This window comes from Sus scrofa, chromosome 16 (assembly GCF_000003025.6).
Source record: "Sus scrofa isolate TJ Tabasco breed Duroc chromosome 16, Sscrofa11.1, whole genome shotgun sequence".
NCBI lineage: Eukaryota > Metazoa > Chordata > Mammalia > Artiodactyla > Suidae > Sus > Sus scrofa.
In genome coordinates, this window is record NC_010458.4 from 57,658,949 (window position 1) to 57,679,126 (window position 20,178).

At 35.5% G+C, this 20,178-nt stretch overlaps 1 protein-coding gene across 1 annotated transcript in view; it reads right to left on the reverse strand.

Moving 5' to 3' along the window:
* Positions 1–20,178, reverse strand: part of TENM2 (teneurin transmembrane protein 2) — a 3,459,878-nt gene that overhangs the window by 2,034,676 nt on the left and 1,405,024 nt on the right. Inside the window, 1 exon segment of the mRNA XM_021076712.1 lies at positions 4,163–4,232. The gene's annotated coding sequence lies outside the window, so the exon portion shown is untranslated.

Consider the following 20,178-nt stretch of genomic DNA (forward strand, 5'->3'; position numbering starts at 1 on the left):
CATTACTACAGGTAAAAGCTAAATGCATATTTGCTTCAAGTCATGTTAAGAGTTTTAGAAATGTCATGCAAATATACCATTTAACAAAAATTTACTGTGTTCTCCCTGCATTTTTGTTTATTTGGTGAACCACTTGTAAGATGTTGAGAATACTTGAAGAGAATTTGTTATTTGAGATTGAGGATCACAGATATCAAGCAAGCCTACACTTAATGTGCAAAAAAGCTACTTAAATGTCCTTAGAATTCTGCTGTCAAGTTATTCAACTAGTGGTCTCAACTCCCTTAGGATTGTCATAATAATTCTCATAGCAGAGGTTGGTTTTTATGACCTCCTATCTGAAGCAAATGGTGCTCTAGGACCTACTGTATTTTAAAATAAAACACTACTTAAAATAATTCACATTTAAGAATTTTATGAAGACTCCTGGAATGAAAAGATAGCTTGGGCATGACAAAGACACGCACCAAAAAATAGAAAGCAAGGTAAAGGACCTCTGCATACCAAGAAACACCTTTGATATTGCTGCATATGGGATAAGTAATAGGAAAGCACTTTAAGTTCCATATTTAGCTAAAATCTGTTTGGATATGATACTGTTGAACTCAGGCTGCCATCGGTCATACAGGGGCCTTCTGTGCTGAAGCAAACATAGTAAAAGTCCCTTGCTAATATGATTCAGGGGCTCAAACTTTAATCTATTACACATTTTATTCCACAGTTTTACACTATTTTTTATGGGGGGGGTGAGTGGATTCATTGTGTTCTGTCCTGTTATTAGGTTAAATCTTTACCTAGATTTTTAGATGTTAAATCTATTTTACTTGACACAAACAGAATCAGATTGAATTCACCAATTCATATAGTAGATTTGAGCAGAATACCAACCCTATACGGAAAATGATATATTGTACTACATAAGTTCAAAAAAATTAGTGTTCCCTAACTTTTATGAAAATACAAGCGGATTCCATCAAGAAGGATTTTTCTTGAAAATGGGCACTTGGGATTTTGCAAGCAAGTTACAACCTAATAGTAAGACAAACTGACTTTGAAGCCAGACTATCTGCTTTCAGAAGTTACTTGGTCTTGGTGTGCCTCAATTTACTCTTCTGTGAAATGGAGTGTATAATAGTTCTATAAGGAATAATAACAGCTGTGGGGAATGAAAGAGATGGTGTAAGTAGCATTGAGAATAACAGGGCACTCAGTAAATATTAGCCATTATTAGTGGAGTAAAAATAAAGAGCATCTCACTTCCAGTATTTTCTCTACCTTACATACATATATAACTCACAAAACCAAACACTGGATTTATTTTCCAAACTATGTTTCAATTCACACAGTCATTGCTCTGGATTCATGACTGCTCAACATAGTATTCTAGCTAAACAGCACCATTCCATATTCTATAACCAACTAAGAATTCCTTTATCAAATGCCTGCCAGAATCTCTGGGTGGCTCAAGTAAAATTTCAAATTCTGAAGCACACACCACACAGTCCTGTCCCTGTCTGCTCTCCATGAATGCTTTCAAACCAATCTCCTTTCCCAAACTACTAGAAAGGGACTCATTAAATACCTTGGTTCCTATTTTCTTTATCATGTGGCTATACTTGTTATTTCTAGAAGTTCTCCAGTTCTCAATTCAGGGCAGAGATAGCCTGCCCTGCAATCTTTAATTACTGATCCTCCTAATTTGCATTCCTCCTTGGTCTATTCGCCCAATGCTGAGTTGTGTCTTCTGTCAAAGTCCCTATAGATGAAATTGCTTCTCAATTAATGTATGTCCACCCCCCCAAACAGATTTACTTAAAAAAAAAAAAAAAAAAAAAAGAGCCCTCCTACTCTGCAAACAATGCCACTTAGAAAGGTTGTTAATCACCACATGCTTGTTCTGAATTCTATTGTTCTGTATCGTATCATGCTGCTCGATTGTAAGCTCCACAGGGCAGAGCCTTTGTTTGCCATGCCCTGACTATTGTTCAGTGCGGTGCACATGGATGGCACTATAGAAAAAACAAACAATGGCTTTTTCCACGTTTTTCCATTTTAATTGTCAAATGGGACAGGATAAAAGCACAATTCACACAGGAAGTTGAGCGCACAGCCTCTGAAATTGCTAAAATAAATCATGTGTGTTTAGAGGCTGTTTGTCTTTTTAAAGAGTTATTTGCCACTCTTGTCCATTTGGCATTATTTTTCCCTAAAAATTACCTGAAAGTTCAACTTACCTGTTTCAACGATAGCAGGTGGACTTAGTGAATTTGACTTAGAGGAGAACTCTCCAGGTGTTGAATCTAGTACCTGAATATACTTGGCGCTGCCAAAATTATAGGGATTAAAGGCCATGTCTGCTCAAGTCTTTTCACAAACTAGTTCTGAAAAAGATGTTGTTTTCTGGTAAAGTTCACAGCACCACAGAGAGCAGCCGGCACATTTTAACCTGTGTTTTTTTGTTTGTTGTTGTTTTTTTCTTGGGGGAGGATGGCAGTGATTTAAAACAAATAAATAAATAAATACTAATCTCTTGCTGGGGCACAATTTGCCTTATCTCTAGGAAATTCATACAGGGCACGCACAGCAGTTCAGACAGTTGCCAAGTATTTTAACTGCTTCTGCCTGACATTAGCTCCACCAGCACATCTCAGTTGGGACGGTTTCAGTGCATCTCTGGATTCCATATCTTACTAAATTGAATGCTGATTGAATGGTCAAAGCTCTAGATAGACTCTGAGAAATAGCAATATTACAGAAGACAGATGTATAAATACCACAAAGATAAAAGCAGATTCCAGGAAAATTGACTTATAAATAGATACCACACAGGCCTAAATGTAAGGCTTCCCCAAAGTCTGAATACAAATATAGACAATTGAAAAGTAAACCTATAATGATATGTTTAGAAATCTTTACGTAGGCTTAAGTAATAATTAATGGTCTTTGATTTTTGAAGACAGATGGTACAGTGTAAAGTTTTCCATATTTATGCATCATAAGAATTTTCCAGGGCACTTGTTAGAATGCAGATTCTTTGGCCCAGCTCCAGTGCCATTTGCACAGGTCTTTGAAGGGAGGATCCTAGGTATCCATATTTTTAATAGTTCTCTCAGTTGATTTTTATGATCAGGTAATAAGTACCAGAATGTTACAACGGTAAAAAACAAAATTGAAAATATCAAGCATTCACCTCTTATTTGGATCATGTGTGTGCTGTCAGACACTTTCCTGTGGGTCTTAAATCAGCTTTTTTAGCATAGTGGACTTCTCTTTTCTCAAATAGAAAAAGAAATGTCTAGACTGGATGCTTGCTTACTAAAGTATGTTTTTATTCTAACATTCATTCTAGGATTCCAACTAAGAAGAGGAGCTGGTTCATATCTGAGAGATTAAGTAAGCTTGCTAAGAACAAAGGACATTTGCTTTGTTGTTCCTCTTGATACATATAACACAAGGCTAATTTCCCAAGTGCATACCAATGCATTAACACTAATGTGGAAAAAGGCTTCCTTGAGAACTTTGGATTGTGGAGGTGTTTCAAAGGGGATAATCGATAAGTAATAGTGGGTGATACAAAGATTCAATTAGGTTTTAGAAGACTCTTAGAGGGGTTTTTAAACATCTATCCATGATATGGCCACAAGCCCCCTGGAAAGTCAAATGAATTATTCTTAAGATTCTTGCCTAAGATAATAGAGACTAATTTATAGAAGTAAGTAGTAATTGCAATATTAAGCAGTTCAAACTACCTTTACAACTATTTTTGGAACTCCCCATGCTGACAGATTTATTTGATTCTAAGTCCTTTTCCTTCTTCCTTTAAAAAAAGCATTTTACATAATCCAGCATTACCTATTTTATATATGTGGCATTTTGCTTAGCATTAAAGTAGTTTATTTGGAGAAGATCTTTTACAGACTATTCTAGGGAACAGCCTGCTCCCCTCTTTAAGTAACAGCAAAAGATGCAGGGATGCTTGTTTAAATGTGGCTTCTCCTAACAGCTTGTTGAGATAGTGAACAGAACAAGAGTGTAAACATTATTAAAATAGTCTACAGTGCCAAATGCAAAGAAGCAAATGCCAAAAATTCTCCAAAAGTAGCCTGGAACTGACAAAGAATGCATACTCCAGTATTTACACTCTTGCTTTACTACGACTTACCAGGGTTCATGCACCAGCCACGTGTCCTAATCGGTATGCTCCGGCTGCACACTTTCTCTGCCCAATGACTCTGCAGAGAAAACAACAGGTGTTTCTAGTCAAATAATCTAGTGGAACACAATCAGTAAAGACTCAGATGGGCCTAGTAACCCACAGATTGCTTTAAGATTTTCTTTTAATAGTCTCCTTTGGTTTTCTGGTTTTTGGAACACACACACACACATTCACACATACACATACAGACACACAAAAGGTTGTTTGTTCAAAACCTATCCCCCCACCAATGTTTAACAGAATTCAGCAGCATTCTCAACTTGACAACAAAGGCTTAAGGTAACAGAATTCAGCAGTGTTCTTAACCCGACAACAAAGACTTAAGGTAACAAAAGAATGGAGCAGACACATTTCGTGGCTCTCATAAAAAGAATATAGGGATTTCTGATAATGCCAAGTATTTTAAATGTAACCACCTTGCCCCTTTGTAAAACACTAGCTGCTCTGAGCTTGTACATGAACAGAGTTCAAATGCAGAGCTGAGACAATGGCTAAGTCCTTGGGATCCTCTTTTGAATACTGTGTACAAGACTGTGGCGAGGAGCACAGAAGCTGTTTCTGCTAAGCATGAATTTTAATCTGTACCCTCTGGCCTCTTGGAGGTCTGAAGGTTTTGCAGGGATGAGGCAGGAATTTACCCATGCCCTGAAAAAAAAAGATGATGCTATAGGCTGTTTTCCTTAGCAACAAGATAAGTATGTGGTCCCTCCAAGGAGAATAACCCTGCCTGACAGCTGGTAAGTTGTGTTACCTGTTTCTGGTGGTTAATCCAGTTCTAGGAATTAATTGACATTGGCTAGACATAACGGAGCTATTTTGATTTTTTCTTTTTTATGATAGAACCTGGAGGATTAAAAAAAAATCCTCAGGTTTCTGGGTAGTTCATTACGAAATCTTCATCGAGATACAGGAAATTTTGTCCTCTGCATTTTTTTTTTTGGTATCACGGCTTCATTTTTAAGACTAAAGTCATGGCTGTTCTAATTTGCCACATGCTTCTCCATCATATCCCACTGTCAATCATGGAAATGCTCTTATTTTGTGAAAATATCTTAGATTTAAGCTCCTAGAAGTTAAGTTAGATCTGGCATATTTCTGGACACATAACTGACTTATGTTGAATGAATAAATAAATACTGGTAATAAGAAGAATATTAATGATGAAGGGTTTTGAATGCTTTTTTATGTGCCAGGCACTATATCGCATATCTTTTTTGCATTATTACATCTAATACTCAATATAACCCTTTAAAAGTTAAGTATTTTTTCACAAAAATATAACAGAATAAGTAATTTGCTCAAGATCCTAATAAATAAGTGGGTAGTAAACTGGTCATGTCTTTCTACTTATTTATTACTTTAGAATGCCTCATAAAGGACTTGCACCTGCAATATTAAGACTTGAATAAGTATACAGATGGGAAGATATTAGTCATATTTTTAATATTTTATAGTATATGTTCAGAAAATAAGCAAGATACATGATAAAAGACGTAATATCATTTTCAACACATACACACATGTATACACATATGTACAGAAATGTATATACTTATATTTCTTTACTCATATATATATATTTAAATGTAAAATACAAACACAACTTTCTTAATGGTGAAACTGTAGGTGATTTTATTTATTGTTTTTGCATATTCTATTTTTCAAAGGTATACATGTATTAATTGTACAACAAATGTTTTTAAAGATATTAAGCAAATTTGAACTCCTAAAATTGCAATTAATTCATTGTGACCCAGACAGATCTTCCTGAAGGCAACTGACCTAGTCTAAATAATCTCTCAGATTTAGGTTAATGGAGACAGTGGAGAAAGGCAGTTAAAGGAGAAAACTTTTCTGGCAAAGCCAGAGGCAAGAAAACAACAGCGCATGTTCTAAGGACAAACAGAGTCTAGTTTTCCACACCAGCTACAGGCCGGTGTATTGAAGAGGATGAGCCATGGAGGCAGAGGTGTCTTCAGAATGAGTGTATTCAGCCTTCCCCACACCATTCCATGAAGAAGTCACGCACAAACTAAAACTCAGCTTCTTTCAAAACAGCATGTCAGTCATTCCAGGCAAGCTCCATCATTTATACTCAGTCCTTGGATCAACTCTTACATGGCACAAAGATCCTAATAATTTAGGGTGAAGCCGAGTCACACAAGGGCTTTGAAGACATTCAGACTTGGCAATAAAAGTTTGTCTTTTGCAAAACTGGCCTACCAATAGCGCCTTTCTAGTGTTAGGATGAGAAATACAGAGATTACTGCATGACCAGACTTAGCACAATGCCAGGCACATGAAAAGCATTCCATAAATGGTAGTGATGAACACTTGTTCTCATTAGTTCTCTAGGTAACCGAAGTGGGTAGTCACAAACAGAAGGGCTTGGTAGAGCACTGAAAGTTATCTTGGAGGAGAATACTCTCTCCATCACATTCATATGGTCTACATACAATCTACAGTTTCTACCATTAGTCATCTTGTTGACATAAGTGTCCTGCTTAGATACAATTGGATTATTACCAACAAACCAGTATTTCCCCAGACACTTTGCTAGGCATTTTATACACTTTTCTGTATTTAGGTCTCTCAAAATACCTGTATGGTTTCTGCTTTTAATGTCATTTCAAAAATAAGAAAACAGAGGCTACAAAAGAGTATCTAATTTATTGATGATTCCTTGGATAGACAATGGAAAAAATGGAATTCTACCTATTTTCATATGATTCTGAAATTCAGGGTCTTTCTATGAGAAGTCACATTTTACTGGAGAGAAGTGACACACATAGTGTAGAAGCAAGGGCACAAGAATCAAGAGTTCTGAGCTCACTAACCATCTCTTTACCTTTGCCAGATCATTTAATTTTCTGTATGCAGGTGTATCGAATATTCAAAAAAGGGATTCAATTCTGTGAGTGTATCAGGACCCTTGCTCTTCTAAAATCTATCAAGTCTAATAAGTTAAAGCCACTTTCAATGGAAACGTTTTAATAAGAACTAAGGCTTTTACAGTCCTCAAGTATGTGTCATGAGCTATTCTAAGCACTTTACAAATATTAACTCATTGAAAAATTTTTATGATGCAGTTATTACCATTAGATACTATTATTATCAACAGTATACCTATGAGGAAACTGAGGCAAACAGACGCTAAGTAACATATCCAAGCCTACATCAAAGGCCAAACAGGGCCCTTAACCCAACCAGGAACTCTAGATTTGTTTATGACTTTTTTTTTTTTTTTGGTCTTTTATCCTTTTAGGGCCACACCTGCGTCATGGAGGTTCCCAGGCTAGGGGTCAAATCAGAGCTACAGCTGCCAGCCTACACCACAGCCACAACAATGTGGGTTCCGAGCCATGTCTGAGGCCTGCACTGAAGCTCATGGCAACACCAGATCCTTAATCCACTGAGCAAGGCCAGGAATTAAACCTGCAACTGCATGGTTCCTAGTTGGATTTGTTTCCACTGCACCACAAAAGGAACTCCTGTTTTGTGATTTTAATGGCAATGCAACCATCAGATCTTTGAATCAAGTTCTTCAGAGGAAAACAAAAAAGAACAGATATATTGATTCAGAATGGTAAAGATCTGGTGCTGGAAGGTGAGTAGACTTGTGTAGCCAAAAAAGAATTATGAATTATAAAGAGTACTGATAAGTGAAGTAGAAATGGTGAAGCAAGACAGAAAAGGCTAAAATGTAAGCAACCACCATAGGCTTCCAAAATTGCACAGTTTTAAGTCTGCAGTTTCAGCTAGCCTGGAACCCAATGTATATCTTCAGGTATAGTACGTAGATTTTTTTCACAGGAAACTGTCCTTCTAATTCTCAAAGGCAGTGGTTTCAAAATGTGGCCCTGGATGAGTAGCAGCAGTATTGCCAAGAAATCTAGGAATTCAACCCTGACCTGCTGAATCAGACACTCTGGAGAGTGTAGTCCAGCATATATGTGTTCATAAGCCCTCCAGGGGAGCCTTACGTTGGTTGACATTTGAGAACTATTGCTTTAAGACATGTGATTTGGATACACCTAATCTGGATCTGACTTTGGAAGTGGACTTTTTATTCAGATGTGGTCAAATTGAACATTTCCTATTCCTGAGAAGAGAATGGAGCCCACATGGAGCCCATGCAACATACATGGAGCCCATGCAACACAATTTTAAAAATCATATTGGAAATGTTGAGAGGAAAACATGTGAAATAGTTAACTGCTTGTCACTAGTGTAGGAGGACCTGCCTGAGAATGGAATCAAGACAGAGATATGCAGAGGAGACCAAGATAAGCAGAACTAGGCCATCTTCTACCAATATCTCTCTGCATCTGACTTTTCTGCAACACAAATGATGCATGATTTCATGTTCATTTATTTGCTTTGTTTCCTCTACTTGCACTGCTCTTCCCGCTTCTTTCCCTTCCTCAGGGAGAATCAACCATTTCCTGTTCTCATTCATGCACCAATCTTTTCATATACTGAATCTAGCCCTAATCACCCTCCCTTATAGTTAGCGATTTGAATATCTCCTCTCTCTTCCCAAAGGAGGATCTCCGTGGTGGTAGGAGAGTAAAGTTGCTGCTTATTTTTATATTTGTATCTCTAGCATTCAGCATCATAATAGATGCTTAAAATGTTTGCTGAATAAATAACTTTCCTACATTCCTCATGGGATTATTGCAAGGATCAAATGAGAATAAGACTTCGAATAGGCTTAATAAGATATAAAGCTCTATACAAACACAAGTCATATTTATAATTATTATCTTTTATCTGGTGGGCTCATCTTTTCCACAAATGTGTCATCACAAGGATGACTGGGAAATAAGACTGGTAAACCCTGCAAATCTGTGATAAATTGATTATAAAAAGGGCTGCAATTTTTGGCTACCCCCTATATGAATTTAATACATACATACATAGAAAAATGACCACTGTGATAGGAATATAAAAGAGAGATTGACATCCCCTGAGTATATATTATTTAAAGATTTGACTTAGTCTGAGTGATTAAGCAAAGGAGCAACTGAAATGAGACTTTCAGGCAAAGGGAAGTACATATATAAAGGCCCTGTGGAAGCAAGCATTTGAGTGAGGGGGGCCAAGAAAAGTAGAAAAAGATTGTACTGGACACTAGGCTGTGTTAGGGAGGTTTTATTTATTTATATATTTATTTTCACCAAGAGTAATAAGAAACCATGAGGTGTTCAGTAGAGGAATGACAGGATCAGATTGATAATTCTTACCCTGGATCTTGAAGATTTTACATAGTTAACCCAGACCCCACATTGATATTTGTTTTAATCACTTCTGAATTGTAAGGCGAAAACACAATAATTGTTTTTAAGCTTTTAAAAGTTATACTTATTTTATATTGCCTAACTTTCACTTGAGCTATGAAATTTGTTAAATACTAACCCCTTTTTCATCTAGACCTATGCATTGTGAAAAGTGAAGTTTAAACAGATTTCAGTTACCCTCATTTAAGAAAATGCCTCATTCAAAATTAAATTGCACTCATAAAATTAATACGTATATAAGATTCTTATACACATTAGTAGAACATATTTACTAATTTCAAATATTTATATTTAAATACATTTTGGACTACTTATGCAAATTAACACATAAAATTATTTTTTAAAACTATAAACTTGCCAAATTTCAAACATAAAACATGGCTGCAGAAGCATTTGTTCTTATTCAACACTAAAATCAGAAATGATAAAACATAACCACTTCCAGCCACTACTATTACTTGACATCCAATTAAGGCAATATCACAATTAATTAAATATATAGAAATCCCTAAGGAAATTCAGATTGGAAACAGAATGCCATAGTACAATCGATAACATGCATTGACTATACAAGCCCTTAGTTTAGTCTAGATAAGTAGAAAGAGTTTGTTATAATAATTTTCCACAGATTCTACATATTGAATTCATTTTACATTCTTTTAAAAAACGAATTGTTTAATTTGGATGGTCTAGCAATACTGTTTGCAGCTGGCTGACATCGCCCTAGGTAAGTCGTAGATTTGACACTCCCCCCACATCATCTCCGTATTCCTCCAGTGCCACTTTAGGAACACATGATTGCCGTTATCAGCTGCAATTACCACCCCCTGAAGAGACTGGCTGAAACTGATTAGTTAAAGGATGTCTATATGTTTTAGCAGCCTTGAAACAGAGCAAACTGTACATGCAATTCACCATGTGATGTTTACTTTGTATTCCAGGGCAACAGAGGGCAGAAAAGGCAAAGGATAGAGACAACCTTGTAATAATGTGATAGCTTCACAGACTCGAACTCATCATCTTTGACACCTTGTGCCAGATTTGGCCCCTGTTCTCACGCTGACTGCCATGACCTAGGTGATGGGTTCCCAAACTCAGCACTATTGCCAGTTCTTTGTTGTGGGTGACTGTTCTGTGCAGTGAAGGATATTAGCAGAACCCATGGTCTCCACCCATTACACCCTCCCTCCAGGGGTGTCAAGCATTATGGTTTCCAGATGTCACCAGATGTCCTCCGGGAAGCAAAAATAGCTCTTGGTTGAAAACCACTGCTCTAGGTGGTATCAGTTTAGAGCTAAGATACCTGCTTGCTAATTCTTTCTTCCTAAAGTTGGTATCTCCTGAAAAGTATCTAACTGTGCAAACTAGCAAACAGCAAACAGGCTTCCACTGGGCTCTGATCTACTAGCTTTGATACCCTCCTTACCCTTATATGGCCCAGCCACAAATTGGCTTTTTAATAAGAATACCAGTAATAATAGGCTGAAGAAAATGAATAATAGCTATTATCATAAGATATTTATAATGTGCCAAGCCTGGTTTCTAAGCAAATTATATACATATATCTTGTATAATCTTTCTAAAAACCTCATGAGATTAGGTGTTATTATCTTAATTTATAGCTGAGTGAATTGGCATTTAGAAAGGTTAAGCAATGCTGTTACGAAAAAAATCCAAAATTCTGACATGCCTTTTAAGACCCTTTAGGATTTGCCCATAATTGTCCCTGCTAACTGCCCTACCCACCACCATGTAGACCAAATAGGTTTTACTTTTTCTTAAACAGTTTAGCCAGTCTGTAGGAATCTGCATAAACTGCTCCTCTGACAAATTTGCTCCCCTGAATTCCCCCATTCCCAAATGGGCCCATTCATTCTTTGGCTTCAACTTGGACATAAGTTCTATTAGACATGTTTCATCTAGCCCCACTTAATTAGGCCTTCCCTTTGGAGGTTCACTGTACTTGGTATTTAAGTGTCCTTTTCTGTTTTTTCACTCGCCTGTGATCTCTCTAAAGACATGCACTTTGCTCAGGCCACTGCTATTTCCCCAGTGCCTAGATCAGTGCTGAGCTCAAAGTTACCACTGTGTCAGTGTTATTGACTGACAGAATGAATGAGTATCCCCAAAACCATTTAGCTCAGAGGTAGTGAAACAAGATTTTAAATAAGGTCTTTCTGATTTTGAAGCTAGAGTAAACCCGTGTAAAAAGTTCTTGTTTACTACTGGCTTCATTTGACTCTTTCTCAGCTACCAACCACGACCTTCTATAAAGAAAACTTGAGATACATGGGTATCATGTGATCTGATCTCAGAAATAGTAATGACTATTATTTGTGATTCCATAAAACACACACCTAAAAAGAGGAAGTGGACTATTAAATTAAAAAAATCAGCATTGGATGACTTCAATACAAATCACAAGCAACAATGAGCCATTTGAAAGGAAAAAAAACAACAAACCTGTACTAGATATTATCAATTCACATGATAATGAGTTTAATACTGTGGTGGAGTTTCAAATGCCAAGCAGCACCCTCTGTGACTGCTAACAAATGAAATTCCACCATGTGTGAAAATTTCATGATGATACAATCTGTGCTTCCCAATACATTTCAATAGACAGCAAGTGGTTATGGTTAAGACTTTCCTAACCAGTCTTCAGATTTCATTGAACTTTATTATGATTGGATGACCTCTTCAAATCCAATAACAGGCAGTGGCACAATTCTCTGCAAATGACTGAATGGATGTGTTTACAATATCTAAAATGCCTTGTGAAATGTTTAATTATGCATAGGTTAACAGCTGTTTGTTTAGTGCCCTGTACATAGGATGAGATACTCAAGTCCGAAGTAATATATCACCTATTGGAAAAGGATATTAAAGTGGATCTACTGTGTAAACCTCCACTTTGGAGCTGGATGCTGAATGTCATCATTCCAAATACATGAGTAACTGCCTTTTCTTATCTTTCCTACTGTTTGTGGTTTTGTAATTAGTCCACTGGGCAATGACAGTATTTACAAAAAGTCTACTAATCTGAATTCATGAATTAGTTTTTCATTAAAAAAAAAAAACCTTTTAGCTGGTAGCTAAGGCTTAAATTCTGAACCCAACTTAAAACAAATGAATAAATAAATTTAAAATAAAATTAAAGAAAAACTGACTCTCATCTCCACAAACAACAACAGACTCTCTGAAAGGGTAGTTCCCTTAACTCTTTACCTTGGGAATCCAAAGTAGTAAATACTACGGTGGCTATGAAAATAACTATAGTTATAGTTATTCTTTCACACTAACAGCAATGACTTGTATCTCTATAACTGGATTATATATTATCCTATATAAAGCTTTTTTGTACTGTTCCTTCAAATGACTCATATCAACAGCCACTGCTTAGATCTCCTTTGGCAACAAAGTTGGAAATCACATTTTTTTTTCTGCTTAAGTATATATTTATATGCATAATAAATGATAAAAAATGTTTGATGAAAAATATTTTAAAAATTAATTTCTCTTAGCCAAATCTCTGCTGCCTATGGGTGGGAGGGAAATTTCCACATCCTCTGTCAACTTATCTTTTGATTTTTTTCGCTTTTTTCTCATTCCAACAGGAAATTGCTTAGATATAAAAAATAAATGTGTTGCAGTGTTTGCAAGAAGAACCTGATGGCTTACAGAGGATTATTAAATGATGATTAGAAAAAGGGAAATGAGAAAGAGATCATAATTGTATTGAAGACTTCCTTTGTGACCATCACAGTGACATACTTTGAAAAAAATGGTGCATTGTGTAATCATTACTGAAGTTCCATAAGCTAGGAATTATTGTTATCTTAATTTTACTTTCCTTGAAATTCAGTAGTCATGTAACATACCCAAGAATATCAGCTGGATATGGGAAAAATCAAAACAAATTCATGTCTATTTTATTTTGAAATTGATGTTATTTTTGTATATTTTGGATAATATAAAAATACTTATTAAATATGTGTCATTCATATTAGATGCTATGCTGAATTCTCAGAGCTCTGCACAGCTCACAGTTTAAACAGGATATAAATTTAATAGGCATGTAATTGTAATAGAAAGTAGAAAAGAGGAACACACAATAACAGATGTATTAAGGGAAATGCCTTATTTTATCAAAATGTTCAGTATATTACCTTAAAAGAGAATTTGCTACTATTTTCAATATGGAGAAATAGCAATAAAAAAATTAAAGTGGACCATGATGGCATGAACCAGATATTGATGACATTAGAAATTACCAGAACTATCAAGTGGTACAGAATATAATGTGAAAACCTCTATATTCTTATCTCAAAGCCTTATTAATAAAGCTATTTTTCAGACAGCTTCCTCTGTATGTGCACATATACACACACTTGAGTGTGGCCTGATAGATCACTCTATAGACATTTCTGCACCTTGCATTTTTTAAATTAATATACTTTGTGGCAATTTCTATGTTAATGCATTAAGGTCTATGACATTTAACAGCTGAGCAGTCTTCTATTGTACGGAGGTACCAGGACTGATCTAATTAGTCCCTCTTGATGAACATTTAAGTCATTTCCAGGATGTGCTATTAAAAATGTTGCCTTGAACATCCTGTGCATGTGTCTAACTGGGAACTTTTTAAAATGTATACTGACAAATTCTTAACATTAAAATTGTTAGATTAAATATTAACTCATACATGACAAATTTGATGTTTGTTAAGTATAATCTCTACTCTCTAAGTAAATAGGAAACAATGGTGACAATTAGAACCAACTTAATTTTTTTTGCCCCAAACACAGCTTAGACATCAATCTAGATTTATTACATTACCTGTTTAATCAGGCAGTCCATTGCCAATATATGGGAAAAGAAGATTAAATAATTTACATTTTGAATTATTTAAAACAATTTTCAAGAAGGAATTGTGGATACATTGTAGTTTATTTTTGGTTTCCCTTTAAATTAAGTTATAAAATAGAAGTCTCATAGAACCACTTAATTTTCTTAATAGCTCTATGTTGAGAAAAGTTTTACATGGTCATATTTCTCATATTACTTTTCGAAGTAAAAATTTATTCATCAATCTCCACTGTTTCTCTTGAATCAGGCATCACTTTTTGATTAAAGAACATTTTTCAAAAAAGCAAACAATACAAAATGATAGCTAACATAATTGAATATTTATCAGATGCCAAGCACAATTATAACTAATTGGATGTATTAATTCACTTAATCTTCACATAAAACACCATGAAGAAATCTCATGAACCGGGATTTGAATCCATGATAAACCTGAGTAGTACCTCTTCAGAATTTTTTCCACACCAATACACTATAGTTTTCTTAAGGATAAAAATGTGTCTATATTACCGAACGATGCTAAAAAAACTTTGTGATATTAAGATTCTCTGCCTTGGCTTAACGAGAAGTTGATACAAATGCATCATTTTACTGCAATTTGAACTCTTTTTTTCAGTGACTTCTAACACTGAATTACCAAAGGCCAGTGTAAAATGAAATAACTAATTCTAAGTTTATGCAATAGATCATATGATCATCTCCCTCTCTCTCTCAATGCTTCCCTCCTTTTCAGATTAATCTATTTATTTAGATGGACCTTCTTAGCCCCTGGAAACAAACTAATGATAGATTTTTTCCAACTCAAAAAAAAACAGAAGATGAACCTTAACTCATCTGAAATTCACTAGGGAAAAAAAAAAAATCCCTTTTTTTTTTTTTTTGAGATTGACAGAATATGACAAACATCTGATGACTACAACTTTTAATGTTAAAATTATACATTATTTGTATTATTTGCTTAGTAATCCTCAGAGAATAGGTTAGCATATTATTATCAACATGTAGCACCTCATAATAGATTTAGAATCTATTTATGTTCATTGTTAGCTTAGCTGATTCCAGACAGAACAAATGAGTTTAAAGACTGAGGCAGATCTGCACTTAGAAAAATTTTCCATGGAGTTCCCATCATGGCTCAGCAGTTAATGAACCCAACTAGGAACCATGAGGTTGCGGGTTCGATCCCTGGCCTTGCTCAGTGGGTTAAGGATCCGGCATTGCCATGAGCTGTGGTGTAGGTTGCAGACATGGCTCGGATCCCATGTTTCTGTGGCTCTGGTGTAGGCCGGCGGCTACAGCTCCGATTGGACCCCTAGCCTGGGAACCTCCATATGCCGCTGGAACGGCCCAAGAAATGGCAAAAAAGACAAAAAAAAAGAAAAGTTTTCCATACTCTAACACACAAAACAAACAAATACCTTGCCCTACTTGATTCTCAAGGGGTACTGGACACAAAGTATAATATGCTTACTATCATCTTGGGGAAAATACTGTTAGCACAGTTTTAAACATAGGGGATTAATAACACTGCTTTCAATTATGAATGACTAATAACAATTATAACAATATCTAACTTTACTGGGAATTTACTATGTGTCAGCCTTGTGCTAAATCTTTTAAGGCAACATATTATTATAATTGTTCACATGTGAGGGCTTTTCCATAGCATCATGTTCTGGTGGTTCACTCATGTCATAGCATGTATCAGTATCTCGTGTTTATGTGACCGAAAAATAATCCATCCTATCTATAGACCATTTGTTTATCCAGTCATCCAGTCAAATTCACATTTGATGAACATGTGGGGTGTTTCCACCTTTTGATTATTATGAATAGTACTGCTAGGGACATGCAAGGACATAAATTGCTTCAGCATAAGTTTTTAGTTCTTTTGGTTGTATACTTAGGAGTGGAATTGCTGCAGGGCTGGGGGAGTGTTGTGTTTTGTTTGTTTGTTTGTTTGTTTCTTATACACAGTCAAGCCATTCACATTTTAAAGCTATCTTGAGTCAACCAGTCAAGCACTTCTAGCTACAACCCAATCTATTTCCTTCCTTCCATCTACCAGCTTCTAGGGAGAGCTGTGTATGTTTTCTGTCTCCATTTATTGACTCTTTACTTTTTCCTCAACTCATTCCATTTTGGCTTCTGCCTTCATTTTGCACCAACTTTTATCTCACTAGAGTCGCTGACAATTTCCAGTTTTCTGTTATTAAAGTCTCTTGTTGCCTCAACAGCATTCAGCACTATTGATCAACTTCTCCTTCTGGAAACACCACATTTCCTTGAATTTTGTATTCCCTTGGATATTACATGTCCTGATTATTTATCTGGTTGTCCCTTTTATCATTTGTAGGTTAATTCCCTCTATCCAGATTTTAGGTGTTAACATGTCTTAGGGCAGTTCTGAGGATATATTTCTTTTCTCTGTGTATAGTTTAAGTGATCATAATATGTCCAACAGCTTTAAACTATATTCTGAGGAACCCATGTGTTGATTTCCAATTAAAATTCCTCTCCCTTGTTTTTTCTGCTCTAGCCTCACCGGCTTTCTTTCAGTTGCCCACACCTGTTAGACTTCCTCCTGTCAGGGGCTTTGCCCACGCTCTTACTTGAGTCTATACTTCTAGTGCTTCCACCTCAACTTACCCATCTTTCAATGCTCAGTTGTCACTTCCACAATAAAGCCTAACTGATTTCGCTAAGTCAACTATATGCCATCATATAATTCTATTTAAAATATTTTCTCCATTATTAGTCTGATTGTTGCCTATCTTTCTCTTTCATTATGTTGGACATTTTATTAGGGCTCATATCTATTTCCTTTATAATGTCCAAATCTATTTTTGTTCAAAAGGGCCTAGCATCATGTTTGAATATAGTAGACACTCAATAAATGTCTGCTGCACACATACATGAGATAAAGAGGGTGATTAATACAGTCAATTTTCTTAGCATTAGAGATGGGTAGTTTTTTACATTTGCTTTCACATATCCAAGAGCATCGCTAAGGCAAGTCTTGACTTGTTTTCAAATAATAACTCCTAAAGAATTTCCTAAATGTTTTTCACATACTCAATATGAAACCAAACCATTCTAAGGGTGAAGTCAATGATGGAAGAAATAGAGGAAAATCTGGCCAAGAGTTTCAAGAATTCATAGAGAAGATACACTGGTGGGGGAAAAAAAAAAAATCTTGTAAAAATCATAAAAACTAAGAAATGGAAGGAAATATCAAGATGATCTCATTTAGTTATCTAATGTAAAATCCAATTCTACCCACGGTTCATATTCTTTCAGGGTCATAATCAGAAGAGAACTCTCAATCTGCTATTACATTTTACTTATACTATTTTTACTAATTCAACTCTCCCTTCCTTTGCTACATACAATTCCTTTTAATTGAGAGATACACGATGATTTATTTTGAAATTTTACTATCTAGTTTATATTTTTAAAGTATTGATTTTCCTTTTTATTCTAAAATGGCCCTCCTAACTTTCCCACTTGCTAATATTGCCCTCAAGAAATAGTTCAAGATTTCTAAGTGAGGGGATATGTATATACATATATATGTGTGTATATATATATGTGCAAATAATATATTCTGCAATAACTTCATCTATTTCTAGACTGCACTGCAGGATATACCATGTGCTGGTAAGGATGTATATTTTGCAATCTTTATAGCAAAAGTGTCTCAGACATCTGCTCATAGGACAAAAACATTTCTGTTTACCTCCAGTATAACTATCTGATTTTATGTTTGATTATTTAATGCATTCTAATGAAGTTGTTTTAACAGGGAATTCTGTGAGATAGAAATCATCAGTTACTTCTATAAACAAAGGTAGAAAAACTGTTCTGTAAAATGCCAGTTGGATAGAAATCCATTTTTCTAAGGAAGGGATGTAACAAAGTTTGACAATGGCTTTCCCTATCCATAACCATATTGGGGCACTAATGTTGTTGGGAGAAGGTATAATCGATTTGTGTAAAAGTCAAGGAGACCTTTTGGAGGAAAATAATAGAAAAACTGCCTGTTTCCTTAAGGTCCACCCTCAAAATGGGTAGGTGCTATCTGAAGTCAGCTATAGGTTTTTAAAAGTTACTGGTCATATTTGTATGACAAATATATCTTGGTTTACTCCCATATAGTTATTTAGCATACATGTTAGCTGTGAACACTTAAGATATGTTTTTACCCACAAATCAGGATTTCTGGTTCCTCTTTAAAAAATCTATGGCATAAATTATGAGTTTGGAATTAACATATACACACTACTATATAAAATATTTAATCAACAAGGACCTACTGTACAACACAGGAAAGCCTACTTAATATTCTGTAATAATCTATATGGGGAAAGAATCTGAAAAAGAATAAATATATGTTTATGTATAACTGAATCAGTTTGCTGTATACCTAAAACTGACACAACATTATAAATCAACTATACTCCAATATAAAATAAAATAAAAATAAAAAATGAAGCCTGTAAGTTTGCACAATCCAAAAAATTAATTTAAAAAATGTAAAAATCTAATGGCACACTTGAGCCCTTATGTTTACACAATAACAATGATCTAGGTTGGGTCAAGTGCTTCTCAACTCATCACAAACACCTCCTGGCTCGCTTCATGCATCCACATTATCTTGGTGGGTCTTCAAGTTTGCAACCCATATTGTGGAAGGGCAAGATGAAGGCTTTTTCTGGAAATGGTGAAATTATTACCTTTGTGCTATGCACATGCTTGTGGTAGAAATGTAATCTATGTTTGAAAGACATAAAAGAGGACACGCTTGGAATAAGTAACTTCCATTGGGAAAGAGAAAGAGAGAGACAGAGACAGAGAAAGAGACAGAGAATGTCCCCATCGTCTTCTGCCTGGAAAAACTATGAGCGTTTTGCAGGGCAGCGTAACTCAGACACTGCAGTCCTTCATGTTGGCTTTGGACAGTGACGAGGTGGGGGGTGTCTCCACGGATGCCTCCCTGGCAGAGACAATGGTAAAAATAGCAGAGAACAGTATCAACCAGGAGATACATTAGATTTTCTAGTTTTCATTTTGTAAATCATCTGTAACCAGGAATGCTGATCATTTGGACTGAGTATTCTCCCAGAAGTGTTTATCCTTTTAGAATGAGGGATCCCAGAACAGAAAGAATGATATTTTCTTAATTGTGAGGAAGGTACCATACCTGATAACCTAGAGTTTACAAAGAAATGGTATCTTATTTTGTGCCTTAAAAATGTGAAACACAGTAAACTAGATACGTGATGAAAACATTAAAAATTTAAATGGAAATATTTATATGTTTGGATTAATATTTAAACTGCTTACCAAATGTTTTTATTTCCCATCTGGGAAGCATATTCAGAAGCACTCCTGGCTATCTATTTGAAGGTGATATGACCATATTTATAGGAAAAGGCAATATAGTGATTTTTAGGCCAGAATTTCCCTTCCGAGAGATTTTGTATTGCAATATTACGAAGTTTTATTTTATGGAGTTTTATTTACCTCAATGTATGTGTATGAGCAGATGCATTTGTACGTGTGAGTGTAAATACGTGTGTGTGCACATGCACACACATGCATGTGAGGGTGTTCACATGCATTTTGTGGAGGTATTGATGAAGCCATAAAAAGAATCTCCACTGAAACTAAATGAAGTTTCTCAGGCATTTTAAAGAGTGACACTTCACTGACATCTATGCTATATAATACGCTATGTTACCATATTATATGTGTGTATATATATGCAGCGGCAAAATGTATTAAAAAAAG